The sequence below is a fragment of the Nycticebus coucang genome, chromosome 21 (genome assembly GCF_027406575.1).
Source record: "Nycticebus coucang isolate mNycCou1 chromosome 21, mNycCou1.pri, whole genome shotgun sequence".
Classification (NCBI taxonomy): Eukaryota; Metazoa; Chordata; class Mammalia; order Primates; family Lorisidae; genus Nycticebus; species Nycticebus coucang.
This window is the reverse complement of record NC_069800.1, coordinates 34360659-34384918: the sequence shown is the minus strand read 5'-3', so window position 1 is coordinate 34384918 and position 24260 is coordinate 34360659. Positions and strand designations below refer to the sequence as shown.

The 24260-nt window shown below is 51.4% G+C and overlaps 1 protein-coding gene across 6 annotated transcripts in view; it reads left to right on the top strand.

The window, feature by feature from the left end:
• The first annotated feature begins 316 nt into the window (after positions 1 to 316).
• The window catches only part of SMOX (spermine oxidase), a 40947-nt gene continuing 17003 nt past the window's right edge, over positions 317 to 24260 (top strand). Inside the window, exons 1-2 of one of the 6 annotated variants that reach the window (XM_053573951.1) lie at positions 368 to 546; positions 13601 to 13749. The gene's annotated coding sequence lies outside the window, so the exon portion shown is untranslated. Of the gene's footprint in view, positions 547 to 13600; positions 13750 to 14320; positions 14338 to 19099; positions 19207 to 23482; positions 23546 to 24260 lie in introns of those variants that run through there. The other 5 variants (XM_053573953.1, XM_053573950.1, XM_053573955.1 and 2 more) reach the window with 5 other exon arrangements.

Below are 24260 nucleotides of genomic sequence, written 5' to 3'. Positions count from 1 at the left end.
ACAGGCCTTTTCTGCTGAGAAGAAACCTGACCAGAAATTCATTTGTCCATACCCTGAAGCCTGTTCCCAAGCGGTTCCTTCTTGTAGGGGAGCATCAAACCTCATCTCTCCAGGGTCACCTCCATCCTCTTAGCTTCTGAACCCTGCTGACCTATGCTCTGCACCAGGGCCGGTCTAGTTTAGGGAAGTAGGGAGGGAGTGTGGGTCCAGGTGGGAACCGGGAAGCCAGGCTTCCCAGGCAGGGTCAGTAGTTCCCGGCTTTACTGGCCTTCAGATTTTCTCCCCGGAGGGGCGGGCCCGGCCCGGGGAGGGGCTCGGCGCGTCCCCGCCCAGAGGCGGAGCAGAGGGCGGGGCCGGAGCGGGGAGGGTAGGGGACGCGAGGCGGAGCGGGGCTCCACACAGGCCGCGGCGGCTGGCTCGGGCCCCTACGGTCCCGGCGGCGGCTGGAGGAGGAAGCCAGGCGGCTGGCCGCGGAGGAGAGGCGGAGGAGGCCGAGGCCGGAGCGCCGCTTGCCGAAGACTCATTTCCCCGGCTCAGCAGGGAAAGGTACCTTGCGCTCGCTCTCTAGCCGCGAGCCCGGGCCTTCAGCCCTCCCCCGGTACAGGCGGGGGCTGCGGCCGCCGCCAGAGGGTGAGGGGCCCAGGGCGGCCCCCGAGGGCTCCGCCGGCGCGGGGCTCTGGCGGCCGGCGCGGCGCTCCGGCGAGAGGGCCGGGGTGCGGGTCGTTCCGGGAGGCTGGTGGACAGCGGTGGGCGCCGCGCCCCCCTGGCTCCCACGAGGAAAGCAGTGGTGTAGCCCCGGGTGGCGGCGATCGCGAGGCGAGAGCTGCGCGAATCGGGCCGGACGCCGTGGCTGGAGGGTAAGCGGGACCCCGCGGACTGCGTGAGGGAGTGGAGCGCCCCAGGCACCCGGCAGGCGCGTCCCATGGGCGCAGACAAAGCCGGGCGCCGACACCCCGCGACGACTCGGGCGTCCCGAAGGGTGGGCGCTGAGGAGAAGAGAGAGGGCTCCGGGGCGATGGCCGGGACACCGGGAGGCTGGGCTGCTCTCTTTCTGGGCTCCGGGCGTCCAGGTGGTTTCCTCGGCGACCCCGGGCAGTGTGGGAAAGCAGCTCTCCGGAAGACCAACTAAGGGCTCACCGGTTTTCCCGGGCTAGGCGAGAGTCAGGTTCCGAAAGGAATTGACTGTGTTGGAGTGCTCACTTTCGGGGAGGGGCTGAGTAAAGTCACGCGGCGGAGGGGCCGGGGCGGGGGGAGGCGGCAGTAGCCGATGGACCCTTCGGAGCTTGTACCAGCAGGGTCTGGGCCCGGTGAGCTAAGCGTGTGGCTGGCACGTGTAGTGAGTAGAGCCCACAGGTTGTTTGTGGAAACTACTGGTGGTGGCAAGTCACGTACCAGTCGACTAGGGCAACTTGGCCCTGGTAGGAGCAAGCAGCAGGTGTCCGGGGATCAGCAGGCGTGGGCATGAATGGAGGGCAAGTTAAGCGTGCATCTGAAAGTGTGTGAAGTGAAGGCCCTACATTTGCATTCTGCCACCTCTGCCCTCTTCCCTCTTGTTCTTAGTGCAGTGCTAGATGGCCCCTTACCCGGGAGGAGTCATGGGAGAGGAGGGATTGCAATTCCTACGGCTGGCCAGTGCTCCCACTTGAGCTCCAAGGTCCGTCCCCTGTTTCCCATTACTCTGCCACCTTTCCTCTCTCCAGTGTTATAAGTGGTTTATTTCCCTCTGGATCATTCGTAACAGTATATGAACATGCTTTGCCACCCGGCACAGTGGCTTATGTCTGTAATCCCAGCACTCTGGGAGGCTGAGGTGGGTGGATTGCTTGATCTCATGAGTTCAAGACCAGCCTGAGCAAAAGCAAGACCCCATCTCTAAAAACTAGCTAGGCGACTGGCAGGTGCCTGTAGTCCCAGCTACTCAGGAGGCTGAGGCAAGAGGGTCACTTGAGCCCAAGAGTTTGAGGTTGTTGTGAGCTAGGAAGCCATGGAACTTTACTCAGGGTGACAAAGTAAGACTGTGTCTCAAAACAAAAACAAAACCTCCCACCTCCCAGTTTTGTAGTCCCTTTTTTGGCTGATCCTGGATTCCCCTCCATCTAGGAACCCTGTTCTTTTCACAGCAGAACTTCTCTGGGAGCTGGCTCTGCCTGCTCCTTAAAGCACATCTCTTAGGTTCTTTAGCAGTTTGGCCTGACTTCTGTGCCGCACACCCCTCGACTGAAACTGCTCCAGCCACAGTCTCCAGTGATTTCCCTGCCCCCACAAGCAGATCTTCTTCCCCCTCTCTTGGTCTCCTTGAATAAATACTTTTTCCTTCTAGAACTAATGACCTCCCTTGGCTTGTCCTGGTTTTCTTCTTCCTCTCCTGCCTGCCCCTTCCTTAGTCTTTTTAGACAACTCCTTCACTCAACTCTAAATCTGGGGGGCCCCAGGGCTCTGTTCTCTGCCCCCTCCTTTTCTCACACTCCCCTTCTTTTCCTTCCTATTTATACCCCCTAAATTCATTCTCTTATGATTTAAAAAAATCAAGCATTAATTTATAAATACACAGATTTTAAACGTACATAATTTTCATTCTCATGATTTTAAACAGCAGATTTGATCTTCAGCACCAGCCTCTGTATCTCACCCCACCAGCTGATGATTTATGGTGTCCTGGATGATGAAAACCTTAATATAGACAAAACAAGAGCCCTGACTGCACTCCCTGAATGTGCTTTTCCCTAGGTCTTCCCATGTCAGTAAATGCCCATTCACTTTTCTTGTTTTTTTTTTTTTGAGACAGACTCTCACTCTGTTGTCCTGGGTAGAGTGTCCTAGCATCATAGCTCACAGCAATCTCTAACTTTGGGGCTTGAGTGATCCTCTTGCTTCAGCCTCCCAAGTAGCTGGGACTATAGGCACCTGCCACAACGCCTGGCTACTTTTCTGCTTGAGCAATCCTTCAGCCTCGGCCTCCCAGAGTACTACAATTATAGGCATGAGCCACTGTGCCTGGCCAATCCACTCACCTTTTACAGCAGGAGACCAGGTAGCATCAACTTTTCCAAGAAATAGTCCTTTTGGCTTTTTTCACAGAATCTATCTCAGGCCTGTTCTTTGTGCTCTGATTCTACTCTTATTGCTCCAGGCCACCCGTTCAAGTCCAAGCTACCTTTTAAGTCTTGCTCAAATGGCTGGGAATGGAAGTTCATCATGCCTGTAATCCTAGAACTTTTGGCTCAGTGGGTAAGGCGCTGGCCCCATATACCGAGGGTGGCGTGTTCAAACCCAGCTCCGGCCAAATTGCAACAACAACAACAAAATAGCTGGCGTTGTGGTGGGCGCCTGTAGTCCCAGCTACTTGGGAGGCTGAGGCAAGAGAATTGCCTACACCCAGGGGCTGGAGGTTGCTGTGAGCTGTGTGACGCCTCGGGACTCTACAGAGGGCTATAAAGTGAGACTGTCTCTACCAAAAAAAAAAAATCCTAGAACTTTGGGAGGCCGAGGAAGGAGGGTTATTTGAGGCCAGGAGTTTGAGAGCAGCTTGAGCAAAATAGAGAGATCCCATCTCTACCAAAAAAAAAAAAAAAAAAAAGCTGGGTGTGGTGGTGTGCACCTGTAGTCCCAGCTACTTGAGAGGCTGAGCCAGGAGGAACACTGGAGCCCAGGTGTTGAAGGCTGCACTGAGCTATGAGGATACTACTGCATTCTAGCTCCAGCAACAGATGGAGCCCCTGTCCTCCCCTACAAAAAAAATTCTTGCCTGAATGCTGTAGTAGCAGCAGCTAACCCTCTCCCCATGTCTCTCCTTGCCTTTGTCTGATCCATATTAGCAGACCAGGAAGAATGATACAGAAAATTTTGAATAGATCCTCTCATTTCTTTAAAAACTATAACTCTCTATTGCACTGAAAAAAGATTTTGAAACTTTTCCATGGCCTTCCCGATCCTCTATGATTTGGCTGAAGCTGACCTCCCAGCCTTATCTTGACCATTGTCCCCTTTGCATTCTCCCTGACAAGTATAGCTGAATCATTTCTGCCCCTTGAACATCCTAAGCTTTTTACTGCCCCAGGGCTTTTGCTTGTGCTGTCTTCTCTGCCTGGAGTGTTTTTCCAGAACCCTTCACTGGACTAGCTCTGCTCCTTATTTTTCAGGCCTCAACTTAATTATATCTTCCTCAAATGCTTTACCAGTCTTGGTAGAGGTTCTTTTCTCTCCTATAGTTCATAGTTAACACCTGACTTGCTTACTTTATTATATTTATTATAGTCTGTAACTATTCGTTACAGTTGTCTGTTTACTTTCTCTGGTTTCTTAGGGACTTGAACCTTCACTGAATGAACCATTGCTGTGTATCTAGCACAGGGCCTAGCATGTAGCTGATGCCCAGGAAATCTTGAGCCAGGTGGGTAGGTTGGGGCTGAACTGAGGTGTTGCAGTTAGCACAAGGAGCCCTCTTTAAACCTCAAGTGACCCTGAGGATTTTTATTTTCTTTCCACAAAAGCAGTTGTGCACATTGCTGCAAGAATCTGAGGGGACCAATGGGATGTGAAAAAGGGAAGTGGAGAAGGTACAGTGGCTCAAGAGTTGGCCTGTGCACTCCAGAAGAGCCTGGGGACCCCACAGGGTGTGAATCTATGTGTAGGGCGTAAATGATTTTCTCCTGCTTTCTTTGGTGGAAGTCCAAGCTAGGTCAACAGAGCAGGTGTGTGTGTGTGTGTGTGTGTGTGTGTGTATGTGTGTGTTAGGTGGGAGGGAGATTCTCCTAACTTCGGACATGGGGCAGCTTAGGCAGGGAGGGATTTCAGCCTAACTCCCCTAGGTGACTTTTGGGTGTCCAGCCCTGGGGGTCTCCCTATAGATCCTGTTTCTCTACCCACAGTTGTTCTGTTTACATAGATGAGCCAATTGAGTGTTGAATCATGTGGCTGGTACTCTCAGAATGGAGGGCTGAGAGCCAGGGGCCCTCAGATCTGGAAAGGAGGGGAGTTGGGGGCAGGGGGATAAGGATGAACCAAGATAACACCATGAAGTGGGCACTGGAACTAGGGACTGGTAGTCCGTATCTGGGGTTTGGCCTGCCTAGGAAAGGTCTTGAGCTGGTATAGGTGGGAACAAGCAGGGCATCCCTGGTGGGAGAAATTAGGCCAAAAGGTGGGGGCAGGTCTCTGGTGGGGTGCCAGACATTGTTTTAAGGATTTTGCAAATATTAACTCCTTTTATCCTCTTAACAGCTCTATAAGGTAGGTCTTATTCCCATTTTAAGGTGGGGTAAACTGAGGCACAGTCATAAAGCTAACTAGTGACAGAGGGAGGGCTGAATCCAAGCAACCTGGCTTCCGAATCCTGGCCATACATCAGTCTACTCTGCCACTTCTCTCTATGCCTGAGGGCTTCTTAACAAGTGAGGTTTTTCCTGCCTCCCAGAGGTGTCTGGCCATGGGGAATAGGGAGGTAGGAAAAAAGCTATGCCCTCTAAGATAGAAGGGGTCCTTGCTTGGGGTGAGTGAGCTTCACGCCCCACTTTTTCTTCCAGGAGACTGTCTAGACCCAGGCTAAGAAGCCGGGCATCATGAGTCTATGACTTTGGGTGCTGGGGAGATCTTTGTGTGCTTCTGGTATAAAAACATCTTTCTGCTGGAGATGTCACTGTCAGAGTATCAGGCTTCTTGCTTTAGCATTGCTCTCTCATTATCTGCCTCTTAAAATCCCAGCCTTCTGGGTGAAGGGAGAGAGGTCAGGTAGAGGCTCTGTAGATAAGCTGGCCTGTTTTGGATTCCTCTAGAATGCTGTGAGGTGGAGCTTTAGGGTTGGCCTTGGGACACCTTGGTGGGGGTCTGAGTTGGGCCAGATGGAATGTGGAAGCAGATTTGGGAAAATAAATGGGAAATGGAAACTTAATCCACTTTGCTATTGGTCCTGCCTTGATCTTTTTTTTTTTTTTTTTTTTATCTGTCTGTAAAATGGGATTAGGGAGACTTTTTTCTTTGCTTCCCTGAGGGTACATGCTTGAGTGCCTTCTTGCAGACCCAGTGCGAAGGAGTAAGGATGTCCCGTGAGGTGCTGGTCCTAAGGAACAGGGCCAGGAAGGAGGGAGGAGGGTGAGGCACCTCTGCCGGTGAGGCTTTCTTGTTTGGGAATGAGGACACTGCTGGGCAGGTGACCTGGCTTCCCAGGGACCTGACTGGCTGTCTGAGGAAGGGTTTGCTGACCACACAAGAATGGGGTCTGTTTTCTTCATATTCTTAGTCACAGAGTTGAGGGGATCTGCCCATTGGTCCAGAAGGAAGAGAAGGAGGCAGGGTTAATGGTCATTCTCTTCTGCATCTGGGGAAACTGAGGCATGGAGCAAACAAATTGCTATTGGAAGTTCACCAGGCTTCATTGTTGTCAGGAGGTGCTCTCTGCTATGGCAGGGGGGCACAGAGGAGGCCTGTCCTGAAATAAAGGCTGTGGCAGAGCCAGAGGTGGGTAGGCTAAAGCTGAGGGTGGACTTCCTGACAACTAGATGCTGGGCCTTGTTGGCTGCAATTTGCACCTGGCACCTCCTGTGCTCCAGCCTGGTGCTCAGAGGCTCTGGTCCTCACTATCTAGGAAATAAAAATGAGCCATGCCAGGTGTGCTATGATGAGGTGCAGTTTAGATTATCTTTCTGGAGGAAGGGGTGCTTTGAGAGGGTCCTGAAGTCCTAGGTAGCTTTGGCTGGCTGAGGAGGGGATCGCATTCCCAAGGTAGAGCAAGACTGGAGAAGTGGGTTGAAGCCAGGCTGGGAAAGGCTGTAACTGCCAAGCTGCTGAGTTTGCCCTTGATTCACTGGGCCCTGGGGAACCATTGAAGGTTATAGGCTATAGGTGTAGTTCAAGTGGAGCAGAACAGGTTAAGGGAACCACCTCCCTCTTATAGACTGTGTCAGGGGAGGTATAGGAGCTGCCTCTGTGGAGGTCCCAGGGGGTGAAGGTGAGGCTGGGACCAGGCAGAGAGGAGTGTGTAGGGTGTGGAGTGCAAGGGGCACTCTGCTGGGAGGTGTGGCTTGGTGAGGGGTCTCAGGCCAGGAACACAGCCCTGAATTGCAGCGTGCCTGACTGAGGAGCTCCCCAGACCACAAGGGGGTATATTGGGTAACTGTGTCCCAGGACAGGGTGACATGCAGACGGCATGCAGGGCACCTTATCTCTTCTCACAGCTGAGTCTGGCGCTGTGGGTAGCCAATCTGGGGTTAGCACCCTTCCTCCAGCCAGGGTGGGGCCAAGAGACGGGGAAAACAGCTGACTCCAGCCCTCCAGCTCCAGTGTGACATGTTCTCATAAAAACCCTCAGTCTCCCCAGCTGCTGGGCCATCACCCCCAGCATGTGTTGTGTCCCTTGCCCTAGCCTGTGTGAGTCTTTGCTGCTACTGCTGATGGTTACGTGAGCTGCTGGCAGGGTCTTTCCCACTCTGGCTACCTCCCTGGTGTACATGGGAGTCAGGGGGCCTGGATGCTTCTCTCTGCTTTGCCCCTGGCTGGGCCACCACAGGTAAGTGGCTGTTCCCCTTTGAGGCCTCAGTTTCCTCATTTGTAAACTAAGGGAGTCAATGCTCCCTGGAGTGCAGTGGCCCAATCATAGCTCCCTGGAGTGAAGGAAGGGAAGAAGGGAGGATGTTACAGGGTTTGCTGGGTGGGGCATCTTCCCAGAGTGGCAGCTTAACACAGTTTAGTTCTGGCTTAATATTAGAACTAGCATGCTAATGATGGAATAGAATTGGCAATTTGCTTGGAAAAGAAAACCTGTCCAACTTGCTTTGGGGGATCTCCCAACGTCCCTTGTTCTCTAGGCTTTGCATGGCTTGGGATGGATATCTGAGGGCAGTGGTCAGTTGAGGTCCCCCTAGAATCTAGGGGGGCCTAGATGCTGGCAGGGGGTAGTAGTAGTCATCACACTCCAAGGAAAGCAGGGAGCGCAGATGCTGAGGGCAAAGATTCTACTGCCTTGGGTGGTGCTGAGAGGGGGCTGGCAGGATAGGGGTTGACATGCTGTCAGTCTGAGCTCCCCAGATATCCCTCCTACACACCTCAAAGGACGGTGAGCAAGGCCAAGCCAATCACACTCCCCTAATCTCTGCCCCTGTGCCAGGCTGGAGTCCTAGGGTGGGAGGGAGCAGTGTTTCTCAAAGACTGTTGTGAGCAACCTCAAAGGTTCAGGGACACATAAGGGTAGACACTGGGAAATTCACCCCCCTACTCTTAAATACTCAGAATGTATTTAAGAGAATTAAATGCTCTAGTAAGTCCTATAGAACAGAGATCATTTAGTGTTGCCCAAACTGATCTGACCATGGAAATCTTTTTTAAAGATTTCCCAATAATATTTCACTGACACACACCCCATGGGAAGAGCTAATGTGGAAGTATGCTGCTTATCCGGAGACCACAAATACGGATGGTGGGAATGCCAGGAAGGAAAGTAAGGATGGAGGGATAGCTTTCTGGACTTGGTGGCATGGGCATGTTTCTACAGTCAGAGGAAGAAAAGGGCATTCCAGAGGGAGGGATGGCCTGGCTGTGACCTGGGCCCAAAGCCAGCCCTGGGATCTTGTGGCAACTGGGTATGTGAGGAAGTGACCTAGAACGAGCTGTCTGGTGCCCAGGACCTCATGGTAGGTAGGCCTGGCTCTTCCAGATTCTGGGAGGGCCTTTTGCCCTATACCTCCCGATCACCTCCTTGCTCTACAAGTTCTCCAGTCTTTCATCTCAGGTTAACAAAGCCGGATTGTGATCTCCAAACAAGAACCCAAACCTTGCTGTGGATCTGTTTCCTCATTTGTACCATGGTGATAGCATTACCTCCCTTGTGGGGTGGCTGTGATGCTGGAATACTTGTCAGCTTTCATGAGTGTGATTAACATGGCTGGAGGGAGTTTCTCTAGGAGGGACCCTGGAAAGGGGCTTTCATTGTGGACACCAGAGGCATAAAAGCCAGCAGACAGTAACGTGAGGCTTAGGGTGGGGTCCTGGTAACCCTGAGCAGTCAGTAGAGGTGAAGGATGAGTGAGGGCGGAGGTAGCCAGGACTAGTTTTCTGGAGGAGTGGCCAGCTGGGTGGGGAGGTTCGGGCAGAATGAGAAGTCACAGGTTTGGGTCTGGGAGTCAGAGGATCCTGGTGTGTGTGTGTGTAGGAGACAGGTAGTCCATGGGCAGAGAGGAGACGTCAGGGATCTGCCTTCATTCATTAGGCCCGTGGGGAGCCATTGAAGGTTTTTTAGCAGGGCAGGGATGTGATCAGAGCAGTGCATTAGTGAGAAATGAAGCTGGGATGTGCAGTGATGGTGGGTTGGGTGTATGTGCTGGACCTCCCATAGAGAGCTGTGCCCCTTCATGGGTTCAGCCTAGGGAGGGGTCGGGTTGCCTATGGGACCCTCATCCTCAGATCCTCAGGACAGTCATGAAACTATCCTGCTTTGCCCTGTTTTACCTCATTTTCTGTGCAGTGTGAGGGCTTTTTGTTCAGCCCCCTCAGGTAGGGGAGGTGTGCTGTGGCATTGCAAGCAGTACCCAGGTAGAGGAGCTGCAATGGGGCAACATCAGGTCCTGGAAGGCTGCTGGGGGTGGGGGACAATAGCCTTCAGGGAGGTAGGGAGTTCAGGAGGTTGTCTTACCCCAGCTACTCTCTCCTGTTCCCCTTTGCCCCTTTGTCTTCATATATATATATATATATATATATATATTTTTTTTTTTTTTTTTTTTAATGAAGAAAAAGTGTATATTGCATTTAAAGCAGAGATAAACACAGGCTTTTCCAGAGAGCGGAAAAGGGTTCCCCTTGCAAGGAAGAAGAGACCTTTTCTTTTTGTGAGACAAAAGTCTCTCTCTGTTGCCCACTACAGTATCCTGGTGTCATAGCTCACAGCAACCTCAAAATCCTGGGCTCAAGCAATCCTCCTGCCCCAGCCTTCCAAGTAGCTGGGAATATAGGTGCCCACCACAGATAATTTTTCTATTTTTATTTTTATTTATATTTTCGAGAAGGAGTCTGACTCTGTTGCCCTGGATAGAGTCCCATGACAATCATAGCTCACAGCAACCTCAGACTCCTGGGCTTAAGATCCTCCTGCCTCAGTTTTCCTATTTTTAGTAGAGACAGGGTCTTGCTTTTGCTCAGCCTGGTCTCAAACTCCTGAGCTCAAGGGATCCTCCTGCCTCAGCCTCCCAGAATGCTAGGATTATAGGAGTGAGCCACCTCATCTGGCCCCTTGTCTGTCTTCTTCAAACAGGCAGGAGCCCAGGGCTCTGTACACCTGAGGGTTGGAGGATGGAGGATGAAGAAAAACATCTGGGTTCAGGAAGAGCAGGGGAGCCTGGCTGGGCGAGAACGCAGCACTCCTGCATTCTCAGTCTAGATTCCCTTAACCTCTACCTGCTTCTCGGGGTAGGGTATTAAGGAAGGTGTGATTTCAGGCCAGGAGGAAAAGCACTTTGAAATGAGTTGTAACTTATTAGAAAACAGAACAGAGAACTCAGCCACCCCTGCCAACTCTTTGCCAGGCCCTGGCAGACACACAGTTCCTGTCCTCCACACACAGCCCCACGAGGCTTGAGCTAGGCGGGATGAGACTCACATCCAAGCTCTGGGACATCTGGCCCTATGCCCTTACCTCACCCCTCCACCCCCCTCAGAGTCTGTCCTCAAACCTGAAGAAAGGGCCTCACTCATAACCAGACCCCCTGGGCCACCCTAGCTCAGCTGCCTGCACTCTCTTCAGATTTTGGGTGTGGGTGTGGGTGGTGGTACTCTTTGCAGACTGGCAAAAAACTAGGTCCTGAGTCAGCTAGATTTTAGGATGACTCAACCAGGAGACACCCAGGACCACCAATGGGCAAATATTCTTAAGAAAGATTTTTAAGTGATGCTTTTGAATGTTAAACACACAGAATCCTTTGACATTCTATTATTTTGAAACATTAATTTAAAAAATCACACACAATGTGAAACCTTATGAATTAATCTGGAAAGGTTTTGAGTTTAAAAAGTAACTGAAGGAAAGACAATGGACTTGACTCCTTGGTTAGATTTAAAAAAGAATAAGACCTGGGGTTTAGGATCTTACTAAGTAAAGTTTAGAGTGCCTTCTGTCATATGACAGGTTGTGAAATCTCTGTGAACCTCAGTTTTTTCCTCTGCAGCATGGAGGTACTGATTCCGTGTGAAATGCTTAGCTCTGCGCTCTATACTTCAGTGGAAAATAGCAGTAACAATGATGATAGAATTTTAAGAACAGACTTTTCTTGATTTCAAAAGATGGTGAGGCTCAGAGCCCATGGCTCAGTGAGTAGGGTGTCGGCCACATACACCAAACATGGCGGATTCGAGCCTGGCCTGGGCCTGCTAAACAACAATGACAACTGTAACCAAAAAATAGCTGGGTGTTGTGGCAGGCTCCTGTTGTCCCGGCTCCTCAGGAGGCTGAGGCAAGAGAATTGCTTAAGCCCAAGAGTTAGAGGTTGCTGTGAGCTGTGATGCAACGGCACTTTACCCAGGGCGACATAGTGAGACTCTGTCGCAAAAAAACAAAAGCTGGTGAGTTATTAAGTCTCTCTTTGAACTCAACAAAAGGGCCTGAAGAATATGTTTATTGTCCAAACTCAGTGTCTTAACTCCGTAGGTGTTTTATAGATTAAGTTACGAGCCCAGGGCCCACATGTGCATTTTGAAATGAACACCAGTGGCTTTTCAGAACCTGCTTCCAGGTTGCTAGAGTGGGTGGGGGTGCTGTGCTTCAGAGTAAAACTTTATGGAGAGCCCTTCGTTGTCTGGTCTTGTGCACTGGTTAGGACAGCACAGTTAAAACACTTGAAGTCTGCCGGTGGGGGTGGGGGGAATCTCAGCCAGGGAGAGCAGGTAATTGTCTAGACTAGTGTTTTTCAACCTTTTTTATCTCATGGCACACTTGAACCTATAGTTAAACCTTGGAGGCACACTTAAATTATGTTGATCAAAAGAAGAGTAAAAAAAAGAATATTCTCAGTATGCTTTGAACTTCTTTTGAAAATAATTAATAATCTTTAAAAACACCAGTTGAAAATCACTAGTCTAGATAGAAGGAATTAAGAGTTAGCTGCTCTTTAAATTTTTTTTAATGTTTTTTTTCTTTTTTTGAGATGAGGTCTCATTCTGTTGCCCCAGGTAGAGTGCATTGGCATCAGCCTAGCTCAAGCAGCCTCTAACTCCTGGGTTCAAATGATCCTTCTGCCTTAGCTGAAGGTGGACTCAGCTACTTAGATGGATCTGAGTAGCTGGGACTAGAGGAGCCTGCCACAACACCCAGCTACATTTTCTATTTTTAGTAGAGACTGGGTCTCACTCTTGCTCAGGCTAGTCTCCACTCCTAAGCTCAAGTGATCCTTGGGCCTCTGCCTCCCAGAGTGTTAGGATTACATCCATGAGCCACTGTGCTTGGCCTGAATTTTCTTTTGTGTTGGCAAAAGCAGTTAGGCAATGTCCCTGACCCCATTTATGGAGGTGGAAACTGAGGGTGAGGGGCTGTGGCTTGGCTCGTGTAGAGACTGGAAAGCCCAAGCCAGCCCCATGGGGCAAGGAGGCCAGGGTGGCCTGCAGCCACCCCACTTAGTGCCCAGGTGTCTGGTGGTCTCTCTATGGCAGGCTGGGCTGCTGGGGTGAGCTGACAGACTTTGAGACAACTCTCGCCAGCCCCAAATGGCTGGCACAATGTGTGTGGTGGCAGTCAGTACATGTGGAGGGATAAGACAGAAGTGCTGAGCTCAGGGCTGTCCTGGGGCTTGTCAGTAGGAGGCTGACTGGGGGCCTGAAAGCTAGGCAAGGGTTGATAGAAAGAGCTGAGCCCAGAGTTGCCAAGCCCTGCCTTCCCCCTCACTCCATCTGGGTGGCCTTCATCATGCCTATGAACCTTTCTGAGCCTGTTTCCTCATCTGTAAAATGGGCACATGGAATAAATGTAAGGTGGCCAGTGCAGTGCTTGGGCTGGGAAGGGTAAACTAAATAGAGGTTTGCTGTGGGGTTCATGTAGCATCTGGATTTTTCTTGGTCATGTTTTCCATTTTGTGATTACTCCCTCTGCTCTATGATGAATTGTGCTGTGTGGGGACTGTTAGAGAGATAATTTTCTGGGAAAAGGATTTACAGTGAAGATGGGCCCTTCCCCCACAAACGTTGCCTGGACCCAGCAAACCTTTACCAGTGGGGCTGCCATGTCTTTGAGTGCAGGTCCCAGGCTGGATGGGGTGGGACCCTGTGGCTCAGGAAAAAAGATCGGCTGACAGGAGACCCCCCTTCCCAGAGGCTGGAACTGAAAGCACAGTTGGGCTTTGTGCAGAGTCACGAGGGGCCGCCGAGGGGGAACTGCGCCTGGGCTGAGCTTCTTACAAGCCTCAGTTCTTGAAAGTGGTTTTGAAAGTCAGTGGAAAGTGCTGACTGGGCTGTCCTCCTTCACCCCAGAACTGTGAGGCTGTGGCTCCTGGCAGGGGGAGGGGAGAAGCCCCACCAGGAAGCCACCTCTTCATCTGCCAGCTTTCACCTCCTAGGGATCCAGTGCCCAGAATGGGTGGATCTCTGTGCAGTGCAGTGATGGGGACACTGATTAATGCCAGGTCTGTGTCTGCAGGTGATGCCTGATGAAGAGGGGCTGTGTTGAAGCATGCTTGGCCCCAAGAGGGAAGGTGGCCTGGAGAAGCTCTCCCAACCCTGGTGATAGCCCTGAGGAAAGACCTGGGCTTAGGAATCAGGCCACCTGGGCCTGCCTCACACCTGCAGGTCTTGCTTTGATTGTCTGGCAACACAAGGGTCAAGGGGATGAGCAGTTGACACAGTTAGAACTGGTCTGGGTTCATCCCAATGGTGTCATGCCTGGTCACCCAAGGCATCCTGATCCCACCTCTGCTGTCCCCCTTCCCCATGCCTTCAGCAAGTCCCCAGGAGGTGGACACAGCCCTGTGTAGCAGGCTTACCTGGCAGAAGCCTTCTCTGACGTTCCTGTTCCAGCATGTCCCTATCCCCCCACCCTGCTTATCTTTTTACTATGTCACTTGTCATTCTGACCTGTCAGATCCTTGAGGGAAGGCTTCTGGCCATTCTGGCCATTGTTGTATCCTGAGTGCCTCAGATAGCACTTGGCACTGGGTAGCCCTCACTACCCAGTTTCCCTGCCCTGCCCCTCCCTGGGGTGCTGCTGGGGGTGAGGGGAGCTTACCTGCATTAGGGTGCATTCTCCACCCCTGTAGGGGTGGGGTTAGGGAAGGCCCAGTGCAAAGGCGAGGTGGAGGCCGGATGAGATGTATCCTCCCTACCTGGTGCTGGGATTCCCACTTCCTGGGGCTGCTGCTGCTACTGCAAAGTCATCAGGTGAGTGTGTGGCAGGGACAGGGGTGAGTTATGGTAGAGAGGGAGAGCAATAGTGTTGATTTTGTAGTGAGGAGTAGATTGTAAGCAGTGCCTCTGAACCTTTCATGTGTGGTTCCCCTGGCCAGAACCCACTTCTCTCCCCTGGAAATCTTCTTTGCCTCCTCCCATCCTCTTCCAGATTCACAATAACCTTACTTTTATTTATTTATTTTTGAGATAGAGTCTCACTCTGTCGCCCTGCTTAGAGTGCTGTGGTGTCATAGCTCGTAAGCAACCTCAAACTCTTGGGCTCAAGAGATCCATGCTCTTGCCTCACTCTCCCAAGTAGCTGAGATTACAGGCACCACAGCATCGGGATATTTTTAGAGGTGGGGGTCTCACTTTTGCTCAGGCTTGTCTCAAACTCCTGACCTCAAGCTATCTATTTGCCTCAGCCTCTGAGAGTGCTAGGATTACAGGCGTGAGCCATGGTGCTGGCTACAGTAATCTTTACTGAGTTAATTGGCTGTGAGATGCAGGGCAGGGCCTGGTCTCTTAATCCATGGCAATGTCCTCTTCAGGGACTAACTCAGGTTCAGGCAAGACTGTGTCTTGGGGGATACAAAACATACAAATATAGGTTTCTCCCATGGACTTTTGACCAGGAGCCTTTGACTCAGTAGAGATCAGAGCAGATGTGATGGTAACACCCTTTTGCAGATGAGGAAGCATCTTTCCAAGATCACTCAGAGCTACACCCCATTCCTGCACCCTGGGTCCTCTCTCTTCTAAAAGGAGCAGTCCTGGTGCATAGGCCTCTGCACAGGTGCAGAGGGCCCTGCGTGGGCCTTAGATATGCAGAGGGGAAGGGGAGGATGATATGGCTGTGTGCAGTAGCATGAGAGCAAGGGCAGATGAAGACATCTTTCTGGCTTAGGTATATCATATACATGGAACACAGAGGGCTTTGGAAGCCAGGTAGCAGTGGCAGACCAAGCCAAGGTCTCCTGGCCCTCTGTGCTTTCTCTGCCTCCATTCCTACACTAGCAGACCCTGAATGTCTCTGGGCTGGCCTGGAGTCTGCAAATGAAGGCTACTCTAGGACAGAGAGTATAGCCTTGACTATATATTGGCATCATGTAGGTCCTTAAAAAAGTATACATGCTTGGGGTCCACCCCAAAGAGTCTGATTTAAATGACCTTGTGGGTGTAGGGGACATTTGTAAAGTCTCTAGGTGAGTCTAATATACTGGTGGGGAAGAAGATCCTGTCTCCTGGGCCTTGTAAGCTGTAGGGTCTGGGCCAGGCTCCCTATCCTCCACCCACTCTAGCTCGGCATTTCAGGGAAGAGGGAACTGAAGCCCTGAGTAGGATAGAGGTTTTACTTGAGGGTCTCTGGAGAGAGAGAGTTGCTGGCTGTTAGTTACCTATTGCTGAGTAACAAATCACCCCAACACTGGTAGCTTAAAACAGCAATAAACATTTATTATGCTCAGATTCTGTGGGTTAGGAATTTAGGAGAAGTTTCTTTTATTTTCTTTTTTTGGAACAGGGTCTTACTCTGTTGGGCTGGCTGCACTGCAGAGGTGTCATCATAGCTCACTGCAACCTCAAACCCTGGCCTCAAGAGAGCCTCCCACCTAGCCCTCCAAAGTGTGAGGATTATAGCCATGAGCCACCATGCCCAGCACAGGAGCAGTTTAATTGAATGGTAGCCTGACTCTGGGTCTCTCATGGGAGTATAGTCTTCTGAAGGCTTGACTGGGGCTGGGGGATCTGCTTCCAAGATGGTACACTCACATACTAGGCAAAATGGTTTTGGTTGCTGGTAGGAGGGCTCAGTTCTTTACCTGTGGGCTTCTTTATAGGGTTGCTTGAGTGTCCTTGTGAATGGTGACTGGCTTTTCCCAGAGTAAGTTGTCCAACGAGGCAAGGAGGAGGCCAGCCATAGTGTCTTTTATCACCTAATCATGGAAGTCATATCTCATTGTTTCTGCAGTATCCTATTAGCTACAAAGGTCAAGTTGGTAGGAACTACACTAGGCATGGATAGTAGGCCAGGGTCATTGAGGGTCTCTTCATAGGTTGTCCTGTTATTCTTCTTGTGGCCTCACAGACCTAGCTATTTAATAAATGGGGGAGATTCAAACCACTTGTATCCAAAAGCCAGTATCAGACCCCAGGACCCATGTGAAAACCATGGTGCTGTAAGGCATCCTCAAATAAAGGGGCTGTTTATTAAGTTGGGTTGTCAGGGGAAACTTAAGGAAGTGGGCTTTTGTGACTGTGTGAGAGAAAGAGAGGTGTTTCTTCCTGGGGTCTCCCAAAGGCTGTGTGACTTGGTCACCTCAGAACAGGGGTAGGATCTTGGTCTGCAGGCTGCTTTTCCCTCCCTGGATTTCAGCCCTGGTAGGAGACCTTTCTTTCCAGGGGAGCAAGCAGTTCCTGTTGGCTCTCCTTGCTTGTGGCCTTGTCTGCTGTCAACTAAGGGCAGTCTTGTGCCAGTATAGTCATCAGGATGGTGACTAGCTCTGTTTTTTCTTATATGATTTCCTGGAGGGGGATTCAGAGTTGGGGTATCAGGTCCTGTCAGAGGGAGGGAGTCCAGGCTGTAGTGTCTCCTTCTGAGTGACTGAAGGGCACCACAGTAGACTTTGCTGGGGTCACAGGGGCTGGTAAGTAGGGCCTGGGGACAGGGCTGGCATCACTCAAGCTATAGGTGTGACTGACCCCATTTTATAAACGGGAAAAACAAGGCTGCTGTCTGAGCGACTTCATCTTCTCTAGAGATATACAGCAGTGGCACAGGCCTCCCATCAGATTCTTGACCACTGGGAGGCCATGGGTCTTGCCGACCTCTGCAAGATTTAGGATCTGAGTCGAAGAATGTGTGTCCCATCTGCCAGGAGGTGACTTTCTACCTGGCAAGCTAGGGACGTCTATGTACAGACATACTCCTAGATGGGAAACCAGGGCATGGAGTGTGAGGGTTCTGGCATTGGAGGTAGAAGCTGAGCTGACGATGAGCTTGAAAAGTTTATGGGAGGTGATGATCCATGCACTACTTTTAGCTGAAGATGGCATCTGTAGGGTGGGGCTTGGGGAAAGCCCTTGGGGTGTGGGCACTGGGGGAGGAATTGCAGTCCCAGGCTCTGTTCTGGCTGGTCTCTACCTGTTTCTCCTGCTGACACCGTCATCTGGGCCCTCAGGTGAGCTTTATGCTTATCACAAGATCCTACTCTTTCTCTGGCTTCTTTCTAATCTTCTCCTCCATCCCTGCAGGGAGCTATAAATTGCTTTATGTTTCCATATAACCTTCCAAACCATCAGGGGAAATTAAAGACCAGTCCAGGGGTGCTCACCTCTCCTGGTATGTCTCTACCTGCTCCCCCCACCTTTAGTACCCCAGGGGCCATGTCTTTTGCTCTGTCCCCCCATGCACCACATAAGACAGGGGTACCTGAGCATGTTGCACACACACCCCTACCCCTGGATGACCTCTTTTCTTCTGAGATTGGCTTACAAGGCCTTGTATTTTTAGGGACTTTATACTATTAGGGATGAGATCAGGGTAGCAAAGATATTCTTTTCAAGAGGAATCTATGTGCCAGGCAGGAAGTGGAGTCCTTCCCTTTGTGGATACTGTGAGGGCCAAAAGACATTGCTGGTGGGGAATGAGGTACTTTTCTTTTTATGAGCTTGGAGTTGGCTAATGGCCACCACCTCTGGTACCCCTGCCCCTCAACACTGGATAGGATGAGTCAGGGTTGGGGGGCTCAGGCCCAGTTAGTGTTGGGATATAGAACTGTGTAAATGATGTCAGGGTCAAGGGCTAGTCTGATACTAGAGTTGGGGCTGAGTCTGAGGCTGAGATCTGAGCTCAGATCAAGATTGGGGTTTTTCTACAAGTGAAACAGTTCTGGGCCCTATGAGAGGCAGCTTCAGCCTCTGTACTGGCCTTCTGGGGGGATCTTCCTCCCTCTTCTTCTATCTTTGAGATGGCCCTTGCAGGTGGCCATGCCTTTTACCTGTGCTATCTCACTATCCTCCCAGCAGTCTTACCAGGTAGCTGTACCTAAGCCCGTTCACAGATGGGAAAGCTTGCAGTCCAAAGGAAGTATTTAAATATTCCATGAGGTTTAGACAGTGTTCCCAGGAGTCCAGGGACAGGTACTTGGGGAATTTCAGAGGTGTTGGCTAAGTGGGGCTTGGAGATGGCAAGACACAGGTCCAGGGGGTACCTGGCAAGGGAGAGACTTGAGCTGGAGCCTAAACTGGTCTCTGGGCCCCTGGGCCAGGCTGTTCTTTTCCCTCCCCTGCTATCTCCTGGGCTCCTAGACTGCCACTGCTGTGTCCTTCTCGCCTGTACCCCTTCGCCCCTCTCCATGGCTGGCAGGCCCTGGCTCAGCAGTCCTGCTTTTACTTCCAGGCTGGTCTCAGTGAAGAGGCTGGGGAGGGTCTGGCTGGGATGAGGGGTGGGAGGAGCCTTGCTGGCAGACACAGAGGTCCTTTGTCTGGATAGTTGAGCAAAGCAGCTGGTCTGGGATTTCTGGGATTTTTACATTTGAAGAATAATTGCATTGTCTGGGGGGCCTGGAGAATCCAAATCCCTCCCCAGACCTGCAGGGCAGTCCAAAGATATTCCCCCCGAGCAGCCCCCAGCTTCTCTCCCATAACCTCCTCCTCTTAGGGGTTCCTCCTGGGAAATGAGGTGGGGCTACTGCTCTCAGAACTGGGGAAGAGAGGCTTAAAATCCCCAAGCTTGGTCTGGGAGGGTACAGGTGAGCTGGACTTAGGGCTTAGAGGAGGGAGGACACTGCTGGTGGAAGCTCTGGGCCCACTTTGGGGTGCTTCAGTCTTGGGCCCCAAGGAGGAGTGGGGTGAAGTAAGGTAGGTGGGCTAATTGCCTCAGGCCTTACCCCCTTCTCTGGGAAATGGACAAGGAAATTTCCTGAGAAACGCATAGGGTGCAGGTATACTTGGGAGTAGTCTTTGTTCCCAGTGGGCTAGGGATGTGTAAATTTTTTATCTCTTTTGAGAGGCATCTTTGGAAGGGTATGAGGTACTTGGAAGGCTGGCATCATTTTTATTGGGCAGGGAAGTGATTTGCTGGTTATTGGGTGAGGCTGAGGTGGACTTCAGTGTTGAGGAGGAGGGGACACCCCTTATCCAGCCAGGCCATCGATGCCCTTGTGGTTCACTCATAGGGTTTGGCTGCGCTCAGCCTGGGGGAGGCTCCTGGTCTAGCTAGGGACCTCAGCCTGGTCAGTGTCTGTAGGGCCTCAGCCTCAGTTGTGAGATAATGACAACAGGATTTTCTGGGGTGAGATGCCCATGCTTTAGGGACAGCCGGGGTGCAAGGGTTATATTGTAGAATGAGAGAGTCACATGTCAGGGGTGGCTGTTACTTCAGCAAACAGTAATGGAGCAGTGCTTCTTGGCAGTTTGAACAACTCACAGTCCTGCAGTCACACAATTACACAATCACAGCACCCGGCACAAAGGTATGCAGAGGTTGAGAGAACCCAGAACTAGTTTCTCTGACATGAATGAAGGAGGATGTTTCCTATAGGCCTTCGGGTGGCCTGGGCTGGGGAGGCCCCAGGCTTTGAAGTTCTGGGGTTCTGTGGTTATGTTGTGTGTGTGTGTGTGTGTGTGGGGGTTGTAAGTGAGAACTGAAGCTGCAAAGGGCAGCCATGCAGAGCCTTTCCCATGCCTGGCACATAGCAGGTGCTCAGTGAATTGCTGAGTTTTATTCCCTTGCCAATGGGAAGCCTGGTCGGGCTTATCTTTAGAGGGTGAGACTGTGGGATTGAGACTGATGCAGGCAAGGAACAGACAGGGGAAGCAGGCAGTGGAGGTGATAGTGAATCAGGCTTGACCCAGTGGATAGGAGTGTCTTCCACTTAAAAACGCCTCCAGATTAGAGCCTTGAGTTTGCTCCCATAAGGCAAATGCAAGGAGATGTGTGGTGCCCCAGTTCAGATCTGGGAATTTCCAGGCAGGGCTTGGCAGGGTCAGGTCTTAGTGTTTGGCCATCAGGAAGCCTCTGTTGGAAGGTAAATTTCTACTTTTTTCTTTTTTGTTGTTTTTGGAAGGTAAATTTCTGAGGGTGACAAATGAACTTGGTGAGGATGTTGGGGGTAAGGAAGTGGCAGTCAAAACAAAGCTCACGTCTGTAATCCTAGCACTTTGGGAGGCTGAGGTAGGTGGGCTGCTTGAGCTCAGGAGTTTGAGATCAGCCTGAACAAGAGTGAGATCCCAGTCTCTGCTAAAAATAGAAAAACAAGCTGGATGTGGTGGCACATGCCTGTAGGCCCAGCTACTCAGGAGGCTGAGGCAAGGGGATCAATTGAGCCCAGGAGTTGGAGGTTGCTATGAGCTATGATGCCATGGCACTCTACCAGGGATGACAGAGTGAGATTGTCACAAACAAACAAACAAACAAACAAAACAAAAACAAAGCTTGGCTGCTCATTCCCACTGATCTTTATCCATTCATCTTTGGAGACTCTGCCATAGGACCGAGCAGGGTTTTCCTTCCCTCTTCTCCTTCCCCTGCTGCCTTTCTCTATAGGGTGTGGCTTCTTGGGCAGCTTTAGGCAGAGTATTATGGACTCTAGGCAGTGGCGGGCAGGCCAGAGAAATAGCTGGGGGGAGGCAGCTGGGCATCTTGAATGGAGGAGGGCAGTTATGCCCTGGCTGATCTGATTTCTTTTCTTTTTTTTTTTTTTTTGGCCGGGGCTGGGTTTGAACCCACCACCTCCAGCATATGGGACCGGCGCCCTACTCCTTGAGCCACAGGCGCCGCCCGTCTGATTTCTTGAAGTTCCCAGGCTTGGCCTGCTGGGAGACCCGGGAGCATGAACTTGAGGGCCTGGATGCAGGCAGTGGGCTAGAGGCCCCAGCTCCCACTCCCAATTTGCCATGGAGGCTGAAGCAAGAAGGCAAGTGTCTTTTTGCCCTCCCCTTTTCCCTCCTCCTCCCTGCCTGGCTGAGCCAGCACTTTTTTCTTCTTTCCTTTATCTGCTTGACGAGTACAGGGTGTTCTGTTTCTCCTGTGCATACAGATCAAGGAGCGGATGTTATTTCTTTCTTTCTTTCCCCAAGGCGAGAAAAGGACAGGCAGGCGCTGAGGGCCATTTAAGTGGTTCTCCTTCTTCAATAAGGCAGTTTCTCCTAATTAAAAAAAAATCCAAAAGGGAAAAGAAAAGATGACACAAATCAACAGAAAACAAGTTGTTCCCCCCGCCCCAAGATAATAGTATCCTCAAAGGTCCATTTGAGCATTTAGCACTTAGTAAGTGTCCTGGCTGTGTCTTCTCACTTTTAGTTGTGGGGAAGGGGAAAAAGGGAAAGGGGGGAGGAGATGTTTGCTCCAGGGGCTGATATGGTGCTTCAGGGCAGACTCACTTCCTTGCCCTCTGTGGGCTGGGTATGGGGTTCTTGGGACAGGACCGTGGGGTTAGCTGTGAGGGTACTACGGACACACATGCTCTTGCTTACCTGCATCACCTCTACCTGGCACCCTGTGTGTGATGTCTGAGTTCAAGTCCTCTTAGACCTGGTATGGGGAGCTGGGGGGTTCTTTCTCTGCTCACCTTAAAGGCAGAGCACCTGCCCCCATTTCCTATAGTGCATTTCACAGTCCATTACAGAGACAGTTACTGTAGACCTTGAGGCCCTAGAAAATGCTGGCAATCTTGTGACATCCAGGTAGGGCCTTACTTGACTGTGACAACAATGTGGTGAGGACAAGTTGGCCTTGTTGGCTCAGTGAGGCTCCTGGAGCCAGAGAGCAGGTAGCTAGCTGGCTGGGTAGGCCCTGCTGGCAACAAGCCCTCTCCTGGCTTCCCAAGGGTGAAGCTTATCTTGCCCCCTGGTTTCAGAGGTGGTGCCCAAAGGAGCCTGGGGAACCCCCAGTTTAATGGCTATTATACCCTGGACCCCACTGCAGCTTTTCAGGAAGGGATTCCACCGGGAAGGTGTGAGAACCACAGTAGCCACCTGCCCCTTTAGTGTACCCAAGAGATTGTTTGGGGAGGAGGATGGTCTGGGACGGGGCGTTGGTAGGGCCTCCCCAGCCCTGGGGAGCTGTGGCCAGGAGGAAGTGGTTGCGGCAGCAGAGCCACGTCAGTCAGTCGCGGGGTGCCTGGCAGCAGTGGCGTCACTTGCAGCGGTGGCGTCATCCTCTTAGCTGGCTTGGGGCCCTGCAGAGCACGCCGCGTGTTGACAAACCTGATGCAGCGTCCCAGGCTGGGCGGGCAGACATCCGGCAGCGGCAGCATCATCGCTGACCCTTCCCCCGCCGCCCCGTGCGGGCAGCCACATACTCACCTCTAAATTTAGTCCACAGGAAGGAGAACCTGGGGGAGGGATACGGGTAGGGGAGGAAAGGACTCCTGTACCAGAGGAAGAGTCGACCTAGCCCTGACCCCTGCCCTCTGCGAGGGAGGCAGGACCTAGCACCCCTGGGGCAGGAGGAGACAGGAGAGTCAGGACGGGGGTGGGGGGAGAGGAAAGGGCCCAAGCCCACCTGATTCTGCGTGGCTTCACCTCCAGGGAGAGCAGGGACAGAGGCGCTCCTGGAAGCGGGTGGGGAGCCCCAGCCACTGAGCCGGAGGCTGCCCTGAGGGGCTCTGGGCCTCGGGCGCCACCTCCTGGCCTTGTTAGAAACTGGCTCTGCACCAAATGGGGCTGGCCAAGGTCTCAGGGAGTTTGGAGCAGGGGGCGGAGGAGGTAGGGTGGGGAGTGGTTTCTGTCTGGGCCCAGGTGTCCCACTGTCCCATAGGTGGGTGGAAAGGATGGGAGGAGGCACGAGGAACAGCTTTTCGGCCTGATCATATTTCAAGAAGTGTGATATTGGAGGACACTGTTCCAAGTGGCATGGAAACCTCAGTGGTCAGACCTTGATATGTGCTGAGAAGAAAATTAGTGTGGCAGCCTTTGGTCGGTTGGTTGATTGGTTGGAAGGCACGAATGCATGTCTTGTTATTGAGATATATGTGAATACATACAACAAATTGCATGCATCTTAAATGTGCAACTCAAGAAATCTTTGTATGTATACATGCAATGGCTCACATCAAGATATGTAGTCCCTCTACCCTCTCAAGTTCTCTCCTGTCCGTTTACAGTCTTCTCCCCTTCCTCATAACCTCTGTTTTCACCTCTGTCTCCACAGATTTGGTTTACCTCTTCCTGAATTTCATGTCAATGGAGTCATACAGTATGTGTGCTTTTATCTCTGACTTATTTTGTTATGTGTAATGTCTTTGAGGTGCATCTGTGTTGCTCACAGCATCAATAGTTGGGTTCTGTTTTATTTGTTGAAGACTATTCCATTGTGTGAATATGACATATACCACACAATGTATTTCTCTGTTCTCCCATTGATGGACATTTGGAGATTGCTGTTTGGGGGCTATTATGGATTAAACTGCTATGCGTGTTTGGTAGAATGTGCCCTTTTTCTCCTGGGTTTATTCTTAGAATTGAGATTCCTTTTTTTTGAGACAGAGTTTCACTATGTCACCCTTGGTAGAGTGCCATGGCATCACAGCTCACAGCAACCTCCAACTCTTGGGCTTAAGTGATTCTCTTGCTTCAGCCTCCCAAGTAGCTGGGACTATAGGTACCTACAAAATGCCCAGCTAATTTTTTTTTTTTTAAAGACAGAGTCTAACTCTGTTGCTCAGGCTGGAGTATCATGGCATCAGCCTAGCTCACAGCAACTTTAAACTCCTGGGTTCAAATGATCCTCCTGCCTCAGCTCCCCCGCCCCCTTCGAGTAGCTGGGACTGCAAGTGCCTGCCACAATGTCAAACTAATTTTTCCTCCTTTTAGTAGAAATGGGGGTCTTACTCTTTGCTCAGGCTGGTCTCGAACTCTTGAGCTCAAGCCATCTTCCTTGCTTAGCCTCCCACAGTGCTAGGATTACAGGC